This window comes from Medicago sativa, chromosome 5 (assembly GCF_051527215.1).
Source record: "Medicago sativa cultivar Bolivia chromosome 5, Bolivia_mono, whole genome shotgun sequence".
In the NCBI taxonomy this organism is placed as follows: domain Eukaryota; kingdom Viridiplantae; phylum Streptophyta; class Magnoliopsida; order Fabales; family Fabaceae; genus Medicago; species Medicago sativa.
Genome location: NC_140753.1, coordinates 80787586 through 80805308, shown reverse-complemented (window position 1 = coordinate 80805308; position 17723 = coordinate 80787586).

Here is a 17723-nt window from a genome sequence, read left to right as displayed (position 1 = left end):
CAATTCGTTGGATAGGTAAACAACATAACTACGACTTCCATGGGATATTTTTGCAGTCTCTAAAAATTCGGCCAAAATGGAGGTTAAGAAAATCTCCTCGTTAATTTAGGACATTACTCGTTTTCGACCTTTTTTACTACTAAGGCCATAATGTGGCCGATTTGCATTGAATCTTAGCATGTGACAATTCGTTGGATAGGTAAACAACATAACTACGACTTCCATGGGATATTTTTGCATTCTCTAAAAATTTGGCCAAAATGGAGGTTAAGAAAATGTCCTCGTTAATTTAGGACATTACTTGTTTTCGACCCTTTTTTACAAGGAAGGCCATAAAGTGGCCGATTTGCATTGAATATTAGCATGTGACAATTCGTTGGATAGGTAAACAACATAACTACGACTTCCATGGGATATTTTTGCATTCTCTAAAAATTCGGCCAAAATGGAGGTTAAGAAAATCTCCTCGTTAATTTAGGACATTACTCGTTTTCGACCTTTTTTACTACTAAGGCCATAATGTGGCCGATTTGCATTGAATCTTAGCATGTGACAATTCGTTGGATAGGTAAACAACATAACTACGACTTCCATGGGATATTTTTGCATTCTCTAAAAATTTGGCCAAAATGGAGGTTAAGAAAATCTCCTCGTTAATTTAGGACATTACTCGTTTTCGACCCTTTTTTACAAGGAAGGCCATAAAGTGGCCGATTTGCATTGAATATTAGCATGCGACAATTCGTTGGATAGGTAAACAACATAACTACGACTTCCATGGGATATTTTTGCATTCTCTAAAAATTCGGCCAAAATGGAGGTTAAGAAAATCTCCTCGTTAATTTAGGACATTACTCGTTTTCGACCTTTTTTACTACTAAGGCCATAATGTGGCCGATTTGCATTGAATCTTAGCATGTGGCAATTCGTTTGATAGGTAAACAACATAACTACGACTTCCATGGGATATTTTTGCATTCTCTAAAAATTCGGCCAAAATGGAGGTTAAGAAAATCTCCTCGTTAATTTAGGACATTACTCGTTTTCGACCTTTTTTACTACTAAGGCCATAATGTGGCCGATTTCCATTGAATCTTAGCATGTTACAATTCGTTGGATAGGTAAACAACATAACTACGACTTCCATGGGATATTTTTGCAGTCTCTAAAAATTCGGCCAAAACGGAGGCTAAGAAAATCTCCTCGTTAATTTAGGACATTACTCGTTTTCGACCTTTTTTACTACTAAGGCCATAATGTGGCCGATTTCCATTGAATCTTAGCATGTTACAATTCGTTGGATAGGTAAACAACATAACTACGACTTCCATGGGATATTTTTGCAGTCTCTAAAAATTCGGCCAAAACGGAGGCTAAGAAAATCTCCTCGTTAATTTAGGACATTACTCGTTTTCGACCTTTTTTACTACTAAGGCCATAATGTGGCCGATTTGCATTGAATCTTAGCATGTGACAATTCGTTGGATAGGTAAACAACATAACTACGACTTCCATGGGATATTTTTGCATTCTCTAAAAATTCGGCCAAAATGGAGGTTAAGAAAATGTCCTCGTTAATTTAGGACATTACTCGTTTTCGACCCTTTTTTACAAGGAAGGCCATAAAGTGGCCGATTTGCATTGAATATTAGCATGTGACAATTCGTTGGATAGGTAAACAACATAACTACGACTTCCATGGGATATTTTTGCATTCTCTAAAAATTCGGCCAAAACGGAGGTTAAGAAAATCTCCTCGTTAATTTAGGACATTACTCGTTTTCGACCTTTTTTACTACTAAGGCCATAATGTGGCCGATTTCCATTGAATCTTAGCATGTTACAATTCGTTGGATAGGTAAACAACATAACTACAACTTCCAAGGGATATTTTTGCAGTCTCTAAAAATTCGGCCAAAATGGAGGCTAAGAAAATCTCCTCGTTAATTTAGGACATTACTCGTTTTCGACCTTTTTTACTACTAAGGCCATAATGTGGCCGATTTGCATTGAATATTAGCATGTGACAATTCGTTGGATAGGTAAACAACATAACTACGACTTCCATGGGATATTTTTGCATTCTCTAAAAATTCAGCCAAAATGGAGGTTAAGAAAATGTCCTCGTTAATTTAGGACATTACACGTTTTCGACCCTTTTTTACAAGGAAGGCCATAAAGTGGCCGATTTGCATTGAATATTAGCATGTGACAATTCGTTGGATAGGTAAACAACATAACTACGACTTCCATGGGATATTTTTGCATTCTCTAAAAATTCGGCCAAAATGGAGGTTAAGAAAATGTCCTCGTTAATTTAGGACATTACTCGTTTTCGACCCTTTTTTACAAGGAAGGCCATAAAGTGGCCGATTTGCATTGAATATTAGCATGTGACAATTCGTTGGATAGGTAAACAACATAACTACGACTTCCATGGGATATTTTTGCATTCTCTAAAAATTCGGCCAAAATGGAGGTTAAGAAAATCTCCTCGTTAATTTAGGACATTACTCGTTTTCGACCTTTTTTACTACTAAGGCCATAATGTGGTCGATTTGCATTGAATCTTAGCATGTTACAATTCGTTGGATAGGTAAACAACATAACTACGACTTCCATGGGATATTTTTGCATTCTCTAAAAATTCGGCCAAAATAGAGGTTAAGAAAATCTCCTCGTTAATTTAGGACATTACTCGTTTTCGACCTTTTTTACTACTAAGGCCATAATGTGGCCGATTTCCATTGAATCTTAGCATGTTACAATTCGTTGGATAGGTAAACAACATAACTACGACTTCCATGGGATATTTTTGCAGTCTCTAAAAATTCGGCCAAAATGGAGGTTAAGAAAATCTCCTCGTTAATTTAGGACATTACTCGTTTTCGACCTTTTTTACTACTAAGGCCATAATGTGGCCGATTTGCATTGAATCTTAGCATGTGACAATTCGTTGGATAGGTAAACAACATAACTACGACTTCCATGGGATATTTTTGCATTCTCTAAAAATTTGGCCAAAATGGAGGTTAAGGAAATGTCCTCGTTAATTTAGGACATTACTTGTTTTCGACCCTTTTTTACAAGGAAGGCCATAAAGTGGCCGATTTGCATTGAATATTAGCATGTGACAATTCGTTGGATAGGTAAACAACATAAATACGACTTCCATGGGATATTTTTGCATTCTCTAAAAATTCGGCCAAAATGGAGGTTAAGAAAATATCCTCGTTAATTTAGGACATTACTCGTTTTCGACCTTTTTTACTACTAAGGCCATAATGTGGCCGATTTGCATTGAATCTTAGCATGTGACAATTCGTTGGATAGGTAAACAACATAACTACGACTTCCATGGGATATTTTTGCATTCTCTAAAAATTTGGCCAAAATGGAGGTTAAGAAAATGTCCTCGTTAATTTAGGACATTACTCGTTTTCGACCCTTTTTTACAAGGAAGGCCATAAAGTGGCCGATTTGCATTGAATATTAGCATGTGACAATTCGTTGGATAGGTAAACAACATAACTACGACTTCCATGGGATATTTTTGCATTCTCTAAAAATTCGGCCAAAATGGAGGTTAAGAAAATCTCCTCGTTAATTTAGGACATTACTCGTTTTCGACCTTTTTTACTACTAAGGCCATAATGTGGCCGATTTGCATTGAATCTTAGCATGTGACAATTCGTTTGATAGGTAAACAACATAACTACGACTTCCATGGGATATTTTTGCATTCTCTAAAAATTTGGCCAAAATGGAGGTTAAGGAAATGTCCTCGTTAATTTAGGACATTACTTGTTTTCGACCCTTTTTTACAAGGAAGGCCATAAAGTGGCCGATTTGCATTGAATATTAGCATGTGACAATTCGTTGGATAGGTAAACAACATAAATACGACTTCCATGGGATATTTTTGCATTCTCTAAAAATTCGGCCAAAATGGAGGTTAAGAAAATCTCCTCGTTAATTTAGGACATTACTCGTTTTCGACCTTTTTTACTACTAAGGCCATAATGTGGCCGATTTCCATTGAATCTTAGCATGTTACAATTCGTTGGATAGGTAAACAACATAACTACGACTTCCATGGGATATTTTTGCAGTCTCTAAAAATTCGGCCAAAATGGAGGTTAAGAAAATCTCCTCGTTAATTTAGGACATTACTCGTTTTCGACCTTTTTTACTACTAAGGCCATAATGTGGCCGATTTGCATTGAATCTTAGCATGTGACAATTCGTTGGATAGGTAAACAACATAACTACGACTTCCATGGGATATTTTTGCATTCTCTAAAAATTTGGCCAAAATGGAGGTTAAGGAAATGTCCTCGTTAATTTAGGACATTACTTGTTTTCGACCCTTTTTTACAAGGAAGGCCATAAAGTGGCCGATTTGCATTGAATATTAGCATGTGACAATTCGTTGGATAGGTAAACAACATAACTACGACTTCCATGGGATATTTTTGCATTCTCTAAAAATTCGGCCAAAATGGAGGTTAAGAAAATCTCCTCGTTAATTTTGGACATTACTCGTTTTCGACCTTTTTTACTACTAAGGCCATAATGTGGCCGATTTGCATTGAATCTTAGCATGTGACAATTCGTTGGATAGGTAAACAACATAACTACGACTTCCATGGGATATTTTTGCATTCTCTAAAAATTTGGCCAAAATGGAGGTTAAGAAAATGTCCTCGTTAATTTAGGACATTACTCGTTTTCGACCCTTTTTTACAAGGAAGGCCATAAAGTGGCCGATTTGCATTGAATCTTAGCATGTGACAATTCGTTTGATAGGTAAACAACATAACTACGACTTCCATGGGATATTTTTGCATTCTCTAAAAATTCGGCCAAAATGGAGGTTAAGAAAATGTCCTCGTTAATTTAGGACATTACTCGTTTTCGACCCTTTTTACTACTAAGGCCATAATGTGGCCGATTTGCATTGAATATTAGCATGTGACAATTCGTTGGATAGGTAAACAACATAACTACAACTTCCATGGGATATTTTTGCATTCTCTAAAAATTCGGCCAAAATGGAGGTTAAGAAAATCTCCTCGTTAATTTAGGACATTACTCGTTTTCGACCTTTTTTACTACTAAGGCCATAATGTGGCCGATTTCCATTGAATCTTAGCATGTGACAATTCGTTGGATAGGTAAACAACATAACTACGACTTCCATGGGATATTTTTGCATTCTCTAAAAATTCGGCCAAAATGGAGGTTAAGAAAATCTCCTCGTTAATTTAGGACATTACTCGTTTTCGACCTTTTTTACTACTAAGGCCATAATGTGGCCGATTTCCATTGAATCTTAGCATGTTACAATTCGTTGGATAGGTAAACAACATAACTACGACTTCCATGGGATATTTTTGCATTCTCTAAAAATTCGGCCAAAATGGAGGTTAAGAAAATCTCCTCGTTAATTTAGGACATTACTCGTTTTCGACCTTTTTTACTACTAAGGCCATAATGTGGCCGATTTCCATTGAATCTTAGCATGTTACAATTCGTTGGATAGGTAAACAACATAACTACGACTTCCATGGGATATTTTTGCAGTCTCTAAAAATTCGGCCAAAATGGAGGTTAAGAAAATCTCCTCGTTAATTTAGGACATTACTCGTTTTCGACCTTTTTTACTACTAAGGCCATAATGTGGCCGATTTGCATTGAATCTTAGCATGTGACAATTCGTTGGATAGGTAAACAACATAACTACGACTTCCATGGGATATTTTTGCATTCTCTAAAAATTTGGCCAAAATGGAGGTTAAGGAAATGTCCTCGTTAATTTAGGACATTACTTGTTTTCGACCCTTTTTTACAAGGAAGGCCATAAAGTGGCCGATTTGCATTGAATATTAGCATGTGACAATTCGTTGGATAGGTAAACAACATAACTACGACTTCCATGGGATATTTTTGCATTCTCTAAAAATTCGGCCAAAATGGAGGTTAAGAAAATCTCCTCGTTAATTTAGGACATTACTCGTTTTCGACCTTTTTTACTACTAAGGCCATAATGTGGCCGATTTGCATTGAATCTTAGCATGTGACAATTCGTTGGATAGGTAAACAACATAACTACGACTTCCATGGGATATTTTTGCATTCTCTAAAAATTTGGCCAAAATGGAGGTTAAGAAAATGTCCTCGTTAATTTAGGACATTACTCGTTTTCGACCCTTTTTTACAAGGAAGGCCATAAAGTGGCCGATTTGCATTGAATCTTAGCATGTGACAATTCGTTTGATAGGTAAACAACATAACTACGACTTCCATGGGATATTTTTGCATTCTCTAAAAATTCGGCCAAAATGGAGGTTAAGAAAATGTCCTCGTTAATTTAGGACATTACTCGTTTTCGACCCTTTTTTACAAGGAAGGCCATAAAGTGGCCGATTTGCATTGAATATTAGCATGTGACAATTCGTTGGATAGGTAAACAACATAACTACAACTTCCATGGGATATTTTTGCATTCTCTAAAAATTCGGCCAAAATGGAGGTTAAGAAAATCTCCTCGTTAATTTAGGACATTACTCGTTTTCGACCTTTTTTACTACTAAGGCCATAATGTGGCCGATTTCCATTGAATCTTAGCATGTTACAATTCGTTGGATAGGTAAACAACATAACTACGACTTCCATGGGATATTTTTGCATTCTCTAAAAATTCGGCCAAAATGGAGGTTAAGAAAATCTCCTCGTTAATTTAGGACATTACTCGTTTTCGACCTTTTTTACTACTAAGGCCATAATGTGGCCGATTTCCATTGAATCTTAGCATGTTACAATTCGTTGGATAGGTAAACAACATAACTACGACTTCCATGGGATATTTTTGCAGTCTCTAAAAATTCGGCCAAAATGGAGGTTAAGAAAATCTCCTCGTTAATTTAGGACATTACTCGTTTTCGACCTTTTTTACTACTAAGGCCATAATGTGGCCGATTTGCATTGAATCTTAGCATGTGACAATTCGTTGGATAGGTAAACAACATAACTACGACTTCCATGGGATATTTTTGCATTCTCTAAAAATTTGGCCAAAATGGAGGTTAAGGAAATGTCCTCGTTAATTTAGGACATTACTTGTTTTCGACCCTTTTTTACAAGGAAGGCCATAAAGTGGCCGATTTGCATTGAATATTAGCATGTGACAATTCGTTGGATAGGTAAACAACATAACTACGACTTCCATGGGATATTTTTGCATTCTCTAAAAATTCGGCCAAAATGGAGGTTAAGAAAATCTCCTCGTTAATTTAGGACATTACTCGTTTTCGACCTTTTTTACTACTAAGGCCATAATGTGGCCGATTTGCATTGAATCTTAGCATGTGACAATTCGTTGGATAGGTAAACAACATAACTACGACTTCCATGGGATATTTTTGCATTCTCTAAAAATTTGGCCAAAATGGAGGTTAAGAAAATGTCCTCGTTAATTTAGGACATTACTCGTTTTCGACCCTTTTTTACAAGGAAGGCCATAAAGTGGCCGATTTGCATTGAATCTTAGCATGTGACAATTCGTTTGATAGGTAAACAACATAACTACGACTTCCATGGGATATTTTTGCATTCTCTAAAAATTCGGCCAAAATGGAGGTTAAGAAAATGTCCTCGTTAATTTAGGACATTACTCGTTTTCGACCCTTTTTTACAAGGAAGGCCATAAAGTGGCCGATTTGCATTGAATATTAGCATGTGACAATTCGTTGGATAGGTAAACAACATAACTACAACTTCCATGGGATATTTTTGCATTCTCTAAAAATTCGGCCAAAATGGAGGTTAAGAAAATCTCCTCGTTAATTTAGGACATTACTCGTTTTCGACCTTTTTTACTACTAAGGCCATAATGTGGCCGATTTGCATTGAATCTTAGCATGTGACAATTCGTTGGATAGGTAAACAACATAACTACGACTTCCATGGGATATTTTTGCATTCTCTAAAAATTCGGCCAAAATGGAGGTTAAGAAAATCTCCTCGTTAATTTAGGACATTACTCGTTTTCGACCTTTTTTACTACTAAGGCCATAATGTGGCCGATTTCCATTGAATCTTAGCATGTTACAATTCGTTGGATAGGTAAACAACATAACTACGACTTCCATGGGATATTTTTGCATTCTCTAAAAATTCGGCCAAAATGGAGGTTAAGAAAATCTCCTCGTTAATTTAGGACATTACTCGTTTTCGACCTTTTTTACTACTAAGGCCATAATGTGGCCGATTTCCATTGAATCTTAGCATGTTACAATTCGTTGGATAGGTAAACAACATAACTACGACTTCCATGGGATATTTTTGCAGTCTCTAAAAATTCGGCCAAAATGGAGGTTAAGAAAATCTCCTCGTTAATTTAGGACATTACTCGTTTTCGACCTTTTTTACTACTAAGGCCATAATGTGGCCGATTTGCATTGAATCTTAGCATGTGACAATTCGTTGGATAGGTAAACAACATAACTACGACTTCCATGGGATATTTTTGCATTCTCTAAAAATTTGGCCAAAATGGAGGTTAAGGAAATGTCCTCGTTAATTTAGGACATTACTTGTTTTCGACCCTTTTTTACAAGGAAGGCCATAAAGTGGCCGATTTGCATTGAATATTAGCATGTGACAATTCGTTGGATAGGTAAACAACATAACTACGACTTCCATGGGATATTTTTGCATTCTCTAAAAATTCGGCCAAAATGGAGGTTAAGAAAATCTCCTCGTTAATTTAGGACATTACTCGTTTTCGACCTTTTTTACTACTAAGGCCATAATGTGGCCGATTTGCATTGAATCTTAGCATGTGACAATTCGTTGGATAGGTAAACAACATAACTACGACTTCCATGGGATATTTTTGCATTCTCTAAAAATTTGGCCAAAATGGAGGTTAAGAAAATGTCCTCGTTAATTTAGGACATTACTCGTTTTCGACCCTTTTTTACAAGGAAGGCCATAAAGTGGCCGATTTGCATTGAATCTTAGCATGTGACAATTCGTTTGATAGGTAAACAACATAACTACGACTTCCATGGGATATTTTTGCATTCTCTAAAAATTCGGCCAAAATGGAGGTTAAGAAAATGTCCTCGTTAATTTAGGACATTACTCGTTTTCGACCCTTTTTTACAAGGAAGGCCATAAAGTGGCCGATTTGCATTGAATATTAGCATGTGACAATTCGTTGGATAGGTAAACAACATAACTACAACTTCCATGGGATATTTTTGCATTCTCTAAAAATTCGGCCAAAATGGAGGTTAAGAAAATCTCCTCGTTAATTTAGGACATTACTCGTTTTCGACCTTTTTTACTACTAAGGCCATAATGTGGCCGATTTGCATTGAATCTTAGCATGTGACAATTCGTTGGATAGGTAAACAACATAACTACGACTTCCATGGGATATTTTTGCATTCTCTAAAAATTCGGCCAAAATGGAGGTTAAGAAAATCTCCTCGTTAATTTAGGACATTACTCGTTTTCGACCTTTTTTACTACTAAGGCCATAATGTGGCCGATTTCCATTGAATCTTAGCATGTTACAATTCGTTGGATAGGTAAACAACATAACTACGACTTCCATGGGATATTTTTGCATTCTCTAAAAATTCGGCCAAAATGGAGGTTAAGAAAATCTCCTCGTTAATTTAGGACATTACTCGTTTTCGACCTTTTTTACTACTAAGGCCATAATGTGGCCGATTTCCATTGAATCTTAGCATGTTACAATTCGTTGGATAGGTAAACAACATAACTACGACTTCCATGGGATATTTTTGCAGTCTCTAAAAATTCGGCCAAAATGGAGGTTAAGAAAATCTCCTCGTTAATTTAGGACATTACTCGTTTTCGACCTTTTTTACTACTAAGGCCATAATGTGGCCGATTTGCATTGAATCTTAGAATGTGACAATTCGTTGGATAGGTAAACAACATAACTACGACTTCCATGGGATATTTTTGCATTCTCTAAAAATTTGGCCAAAATGGAGGTTAAGGAAATGTCCTCGTTAATTTAGGACATTACTTGTTTTCGACCCTTTTTTACAAGGAAGGCCATAAAGTGGCCGATTTGCATTGAATATTAGCATGTGACAATTCGTTGGATAGGTAAACAACATAACTACGACTTCCATGGGATATTTTTGCATTCTCTAAAAATTCGGCCAAAATGGAGGTTAAGAAAATCTCCTCGTTAATTTAGGACATTACTCGTTTTCGACCTTTTTTACTACTAAGGCCATAATGTGGCCGATTTGCATTGAATCTTAGCATGTGACAATTCGTTGGATAGGTAAACAACATAACTACGACTTCCATGGGATATTTTTGCATTCTCTAAAAATTTGGCCAAAATGGAGGTTAAGAAAATGTCCTCGTTAATTTAGGACATTACTCGTTTTCGACCCTTTATTACAAGGAAGGCCATAAAGTGGCCGATTTGCATTGAATCTTAGCATGTGACAATTCGTTGGATAGGTAAACAACATAACTACGACTTCCATGGGATATTTTTGCATTCTCTAAAAATTCGGCCAAAATGGAGGTTAAGAAAATCTCCTCGTTAATTTAGGACATTACTCGTTTTCGACCTTTTTTACTACTAAGGCCATAATGTGGCCGATTTGCATTGAATCTTAGCATGTGACAATTCGTTTGATAGGTAAACAACATAACTACGACTTCCATGGGATATTTTTGCATTCTCTAAAAATTCGGCCAAAATGGAGGTTAAGAAAATGTCCTCGTTAATTTAGGACATTACTCGTTTTCGACCCTTTTTTACAAGGAAGGCCATAAAGTGGCCGATTTGCATTGAATATTAGCATGTGACAATTCGTTGGATAGGTAAACAACATAACTACAACTTCCATGGGATATTTTTGCATTCTCTAAAAATTCGGCCAAAATGGAGGTTAAGAAAATCTCCTCGTTAATTTAGGACATTACTCGTTTTCGACCTTTTTTACTACTAAGGCCATAATGTGGCCGATTTGCATTGAATCTTAGCATGTGACAATTCGTTGGATAGGTAAACAACATAACTACGACTTCCATGGGATATTTTTGCATTCTCTAAAAATTCGGCCAAAATGGAGGTTAAGAAAATGTCCTCGTTAATTTAGGACATTACTCGTTTTCGACCCTTTTTTACAAGGAAGGCCATAAAGTGGCCGATTTGCATTGAATATTAGCATGTGACAATTCGTTGGATAGGTAAACAACATAACTACGACTTCCATGGGATATTTTTGCATTCTCTAAAATTTCTGCCAAAATGGAGGTTAAGAAAATCTCCTCGTTAATTTAGGACATTACTCGTTTTCGACCTTTTTTACTACTAAGGCCATAATGTGGCCGATTTGCATTGAATCTTAGCATGTGACAATTCGTTGGATAGGTAAACAACATAACTACGACTTCCATGGGATATTTTTGCATTCTCTAAAAATTTGGCCAAAATGGAGGTTAAGAAAATGTCCTCGTTAATTTAGGACATTACTCGTTTTCGACCCTTTTTTACAAGGAAGGCCATAAAGTGGCCGATTTGCATTGAATATTAGCATGTGACAATTCGTTGGATAGGTAAACAACATAACTACGACTTCCATGGGATATTTTTGCATTCTCTAAAAATTCGGCCAAAATGGAGGTTAAGAAAATCTCCTCGTTAATTTAGGACATTACTCGTTTTCGACCTTTTTTACTACTAAGGCCATAATGTGGCCGATTTGCATTGAATCTTAGCATGTGACAATTCGTTTGATAGGTAAACAACATAACTACGACTTCCATGGGATATTTTTGCATTCTCTAAAAATTCGGCCAAAATGGAGGTCAAGAAAATGTCCTCGTTAATTTAGGACATTACTCGTTTTCGACCCTTTTTTACAAGGAAGGCCATAAAGTGGCCGATTTGCATTGAATATTAGCATGTGACAATTCGTTGGATAGGTAAACAACATAACTACAACTTCCATGGGATATTTTTGCATTCTCTAAAAATTCGGCCAAAATGGAGGTTAAGAAAATCTCCTCGTTAATTTAGGACATTACTCGTTTTCGACCTTTTTTACTACTAAGGCCATAATGTGGCCGATTTGCATTGAATCTTAGCATGTGACAATTCGTTGGATAGGTAAACAACATAACTACGACTTCCATGGGATATTTTTGCATTCTCTAAAAATTCGGCCAAAATGGAGGTTAAGAAAATGTCCTCGTTAATTTAGGACATTACTCGTTTTCGACCCTTTTTTACAAGGAAGGCCATAAAGTGGCCGATTTGCATTGAATATTAGCATGTGACAATTCGTTGGATAGGTAAACAACATAACTACGACTTCCATGGGATATTTTTGCATTCTCTAAAATTTCTGCCAAAATGGAGGTTAAGAAAATCTCCTCGTTAATTTAGGACATTACTCGTTTTCGACCTTTTTTACTACTAAGGCCATAATGTGGCCGATTTGCATTGAATCTTAGCATGTGACAATTCGTTGGATAGGTAAACAACATAACTACGACTTCCATGGGATATTTTTGCATTCTCTAAAAATTTGGCCAAAATGGAGGTTAAGAAAATGTCCTCGTTAATTTAGGACATTACTCGTTTTCGACCCTTTTTTACAAGGAAGGCCATAAAGTGGCCGATTTGCATTGAATATTAGCATGTGACAATTCGTTGGATAGGTAAACAACATAACTACGACTTCCATGGGATATTTTTGCATTCTCTAAAAATTCGGCCAAAATGGAGGTTAAGAAAATCTCCTCGTTAATTTAGGACATTACTCGTTTTCGACCTTTTTTACTACTAAGGCCATAATGTGGCCGATTTGCATTGAATCTTAGCATGTGACAATTCGTTGGATAGGTAAACAACATAACTACGACTTCCATGGGATATTTTTGCATTCTCTAAAAATTCGGCCAAAATGGAGGTTAAGAAAATGTCCTCGTTAATTTAGGACATTACTCGTTTTCGACCCTTTTTTACAAGGAAGGCCATAAAGTGGCCGATTTGCATTGAATATTAGCATGTGACAATTCGTTGGATAGGTAAACAACATAACTACAACTTCCATGGGATATTTTTGCATTCTCTAAAAATTCGGCCAAAATGGAGGTTAAGAAAATCTCCTCGTTAATTTAGGACATTACTCGTTTTCGACCTTTTTTACTACTAAGGCCATAATGTGGCCGATTTGCATTGAATCTTAGCATGTGACAATTCGTTGGATAGGTAAACAACATAACTACGACTTCCATGGGATATTTTTGCATTCTCTAAAAATTCGGCCAAAATGGAGGTTAAGAAAATGTCCTCGTTAATTTAGGACATTACTCGTTTTCGACCCTTTTTTACAAGGAAGGCCATAAAGTGGCCGATTTGCATTGAATATTAGCATGTGACAATTCGTTGGATAGGTAAACAACATAACTACGACTTCCATGGGATATTTTTGCATTCTCTAAAAATTCTGCCAAAATGGAGGTTAAGAAAATCTCCTCGTTAATTTAGGACATTACTCGTTTTCGACCTTTTTTACTACTAAGGCCATAATGTGGCCGATTTGCATTGAATCTTAGCATGTGACAATTCGTTGGATAGGTAAACAACATAACTACGCTTTCCAAGGGTAATTTTTGCATTCTCTAAAAATTCGGCCAAAATGGAGGTTAAGAAAATGTACTCGTTAATTTAGGACATTACTCGTTTTCGACCCTTTTTTACAAGGAAGGCCATAAAGTGGCCGATTTGCATTGAATATTAGCATGTGACAATTCGTTGGATAGGTAAACAACATAACTACGACTTCCATGGGATATTTTTGCATTCTCTAAAAATTCGGCCAAAATGGAGGTTAAGAAAATCTCCTCGTTAATTTAGGACATTACTCGTTTTCGACCTTTTTTACTACTAAGGCCATAATGTTGCCGATTTGCATTGAATCTTAGCATGTTACAATTCGTTGGATAGGTAAACAACATAACTACGACTTCTATGGGATATTTTTGCATTCTCTAAAAATTCGGCCAAAATGGAGGTTAAGAAAATCTCCTCGTTAATTTAGGACATTACTCATTTTCGACCTTTTTTACTACTAAGGCCATAATGTGGCCGATTTACATTGAATCTTAGCATGTGACAATTCGTTGGATCGGTAAACAACATAACTACGACTTCCATGGGATATTTTTGCATTCTCTAAAAATTCAGCCAAAATGGAGGTTAAGAAAATGTCCTCGTTAATTTAGGACATTACTCGTTTTCGACCCTTTTTTACAAGGAAGGCCATAAAGTGGCCGATTTGCATTGAATATTAGCATGTGACAATTCGTTGGATAGGTAAACAACATAACTACGACTTCCATGGGATATTTTTGCATTCTCTAAAAATTCGGCCAAAATGGAGTTTAAGAAAATATCCTCGTTAATTTAGGACATTACTCGTTTTCGACCTTTTTTACTACTAAGGCCATAATGTGGCCGATTTGCATTGAATCTTAGCATGTGACAATTCGTTGGATAGGTAAACAACATAACTACGACTTCCATGGGATATTTTTGCATTCTCTAAAAATTCGGCCAAAATGGAGGTTAAGAAAATGTCCTCGTTAATTTAGGACATTACTCGTTTTCGACCCTTTTAAATGCATTTCTAAATTTCAAAGTGATTTATTAAATCAAAAATTCTTATTAAGAATTGATTGTAGCTCTGCTAAACAAATAATAGAAAAAGATGTTAAGAATCTTGTTTCCAAGCAAATATTTGCAGGATGGCAAGCTCAATTAGCTGTCTTTGATTTTGATATTCAATTTATTAAAGGAGAAAATAATTCTTTTGCTGATTATTTAACCCGTGAATTTTTGCAGGGAAATGACAACCCCTAATAGGGGAAGAGGAAGAGGTCGTAGCCCAGGAGGCTATGGTAGAGGCCGAGGTAATAATATATTACCTTACCATGAGTTGAACACTCCCCTAATAGGGGATTGGACTACAATTTCTTATAATAAAAGTAAAGCATCATTTACCACTCAGAAAAAGAAAAAAAAAGAAGCATCTTCTTCAAAAACTTCTGATAGGATAATATCTTATAAAGAAGCAGCAAATTCTGAAGAACAGATTTCGGAATATTTCGAAAATCCTGTTACTGAAAATGTTTTTCATATTGAAAAAGAAGATATAGAATTAGCCAATAATGATGGTTGGTTTATTAGAACTAGATACCTCGAATCAAGGGGTTATCCTGGTCTGACTGGAAAATCTAGACCTCATTTAGAATTTCTTCTAATATTCACAGAATATGTGACAATCACTCATTATTATCATAATAGTGATCCAAAAAAAATTATAAATTTTAGAAAATGTCGTATTACAAAAATTTTGTCTCCAAAAGAATGGGGATTAGATCCCAATAAAGAAAAAGCTATTAAAATAGCTGAAGATAAAATTATCTCCTTTAATTACTGGGACTATGTCCAAGCTTTTACACAAGCTTTTTATTACCAAAATCCAAAGAATAAGCATTCTTGGTTTTTCTCAATAAACCCCCAAATTATTACCAAATCTATACCAACTTGGTTTTGTGAATGGTGGTCAAAATTTGGTCCTATAACAAATGAAATTTTACCAGAAAATTTGCCGGAATTATATAAAGATTGGTGTGATAATAGTCCCCTAATCACAAAAATAAAGCCAGATGAATTAATCACAGGACAAAGTCCAATGATGTTCTTCATTAAATTCCAGATACCTTGGATATGGAGATGGTCACTAACAGTGACTAGGGATAATTTAAATATTCCAGTTCTTCAAAGAATATTCTTTTACAAATGGTGGTCTAAGATGAGCACTGAAGATGTTAAATCTTTGATTAATAACGTTGAAAAGGTTATTAAAGAAGACAAAATCAATAAGGATAAAGAGCAAAGTTCTCAACCAAATCCTTTAATTCAGATGAAGAATTACTTCCAAAGGAAATATCCCAGTGAAACTGAAAATCAAATAATGCTCAGAACAATGGAGTATATGAAACAACAATTCTGTTCCACTTTCTCAACAACTCAAAAGGATGATACAATGTCAACATCCTCTCAAGGATCATTCGATTCTAATTTGGCCGGAGAATCTCAACCGGACTATGAACCTACTACAGAAGATATCTTCGATGCCATGATCTACACCGTTGGATCTAAAGGACAAAAAGACAAAGAACCAATGAAATAATTAAATTAATAAAGATTCCTTCATAAAGGATACTAATGCAAATGGCCGACAATTCAATAGCCATCAACAATTGCTTTTCTTTTGGTTTTTTGTATTTTTATGCTTTTGTCATTTTTGATGTGATCGATGGGGCCCACAAAGAGCACCCGGCATCAATAATTGACCCTTTTATCATTTCATTTTGTCGTTTGTAATTATTGTTGCTTACCGGATACCGGTTGTAACAGTCTAAGTTTTACTGATTCAAATAGTGAATCATTTCCCTCTATATATAGAGGTTTTTTGTGCTTCATTAAGCACGCTTTTCTTCAGTAGAGTAAGTCTACGCTCGTTGTAAAAATAGTTTCCTCAAAAATATAATCTTGTCTTCATATATCTGAGTACAAGTCTTCTTGCTTCTTTTCTGCCATAGTTCTAAGGTACAATTATTTTTAATCTGTTATTTAATTTTATGATAAGCTAAATTAAAATAAGTTATGGTAAGTTAAACATCATGAATCTAGTTCAATCTAATCTGCAAGTCTACGCAAAATGGTATCAGAGCCTTTACCGATTTTTAAGATCCGAAGAACAAAATTAATGATTCTCGCAAAAATTCATCAATTTTTCCCTGAGGAGGGAGTGTTTATGATGAACATAGCTTGAGAATTTTTTTGTTAATATTGTTCTTACTTCTTTGGTTTAGGAGAAATCCTTACTATCCCAGCGGGTTGATTTCTGTCCCTGTAGGTTGATAGTTTAAACGATCTGTGTTTACAAAGAAGTTAGTAAACTTTTATAAATAAGGCTTTATGATGTTGTTTCCGGAAATTTGCAGATTCCTTTGAACTATAATCATGGTTTTCAACTAACTATAACTTATCTTAATCTTCTTGATGTCTGAAGATCATAATTATGATCAAGATAATTTAATTAAAAATAGAGATTTGGTTGAATATCCAACCAATTTAGATCAATTAAATAAATGGACTATTCCTTCTGTGTCACCTAAGCAAATTTATAGCTTTGGCAGATTTGATATATTATCTCGTATGGCTGTTAAAACTATTGAACAAAATATTCAAGTGTCTGATGAAAATAAGGAAATTAATTTAATCAGAGAAAAAGATTTAAAATCTTACAAAAATTATAATTACATCCATATTGGACTAATTCAGGTAGCTTTTAAACCTTTAACTTTGTTAGGTCTAAACGCTAGCCTAATGGCTTATGTTAGAGATGGAAGAAGTAAAGATTTTAAATCCTCTCTAACAGCTTTAATTGAAACTAGTCTTTGTCATGGACCAGTTTATTTTCATATTTTTCCTAATATAACCTTGTCTATGACTGACAAAAATCTTTATGATGCTATGCAATTAAAAATTCACACTAGTGGATATAATTTTAAACCAGGTAGTGAAATTATGGCTATCTGTTACAGAGTTCATTATAAAGTTTTAAATA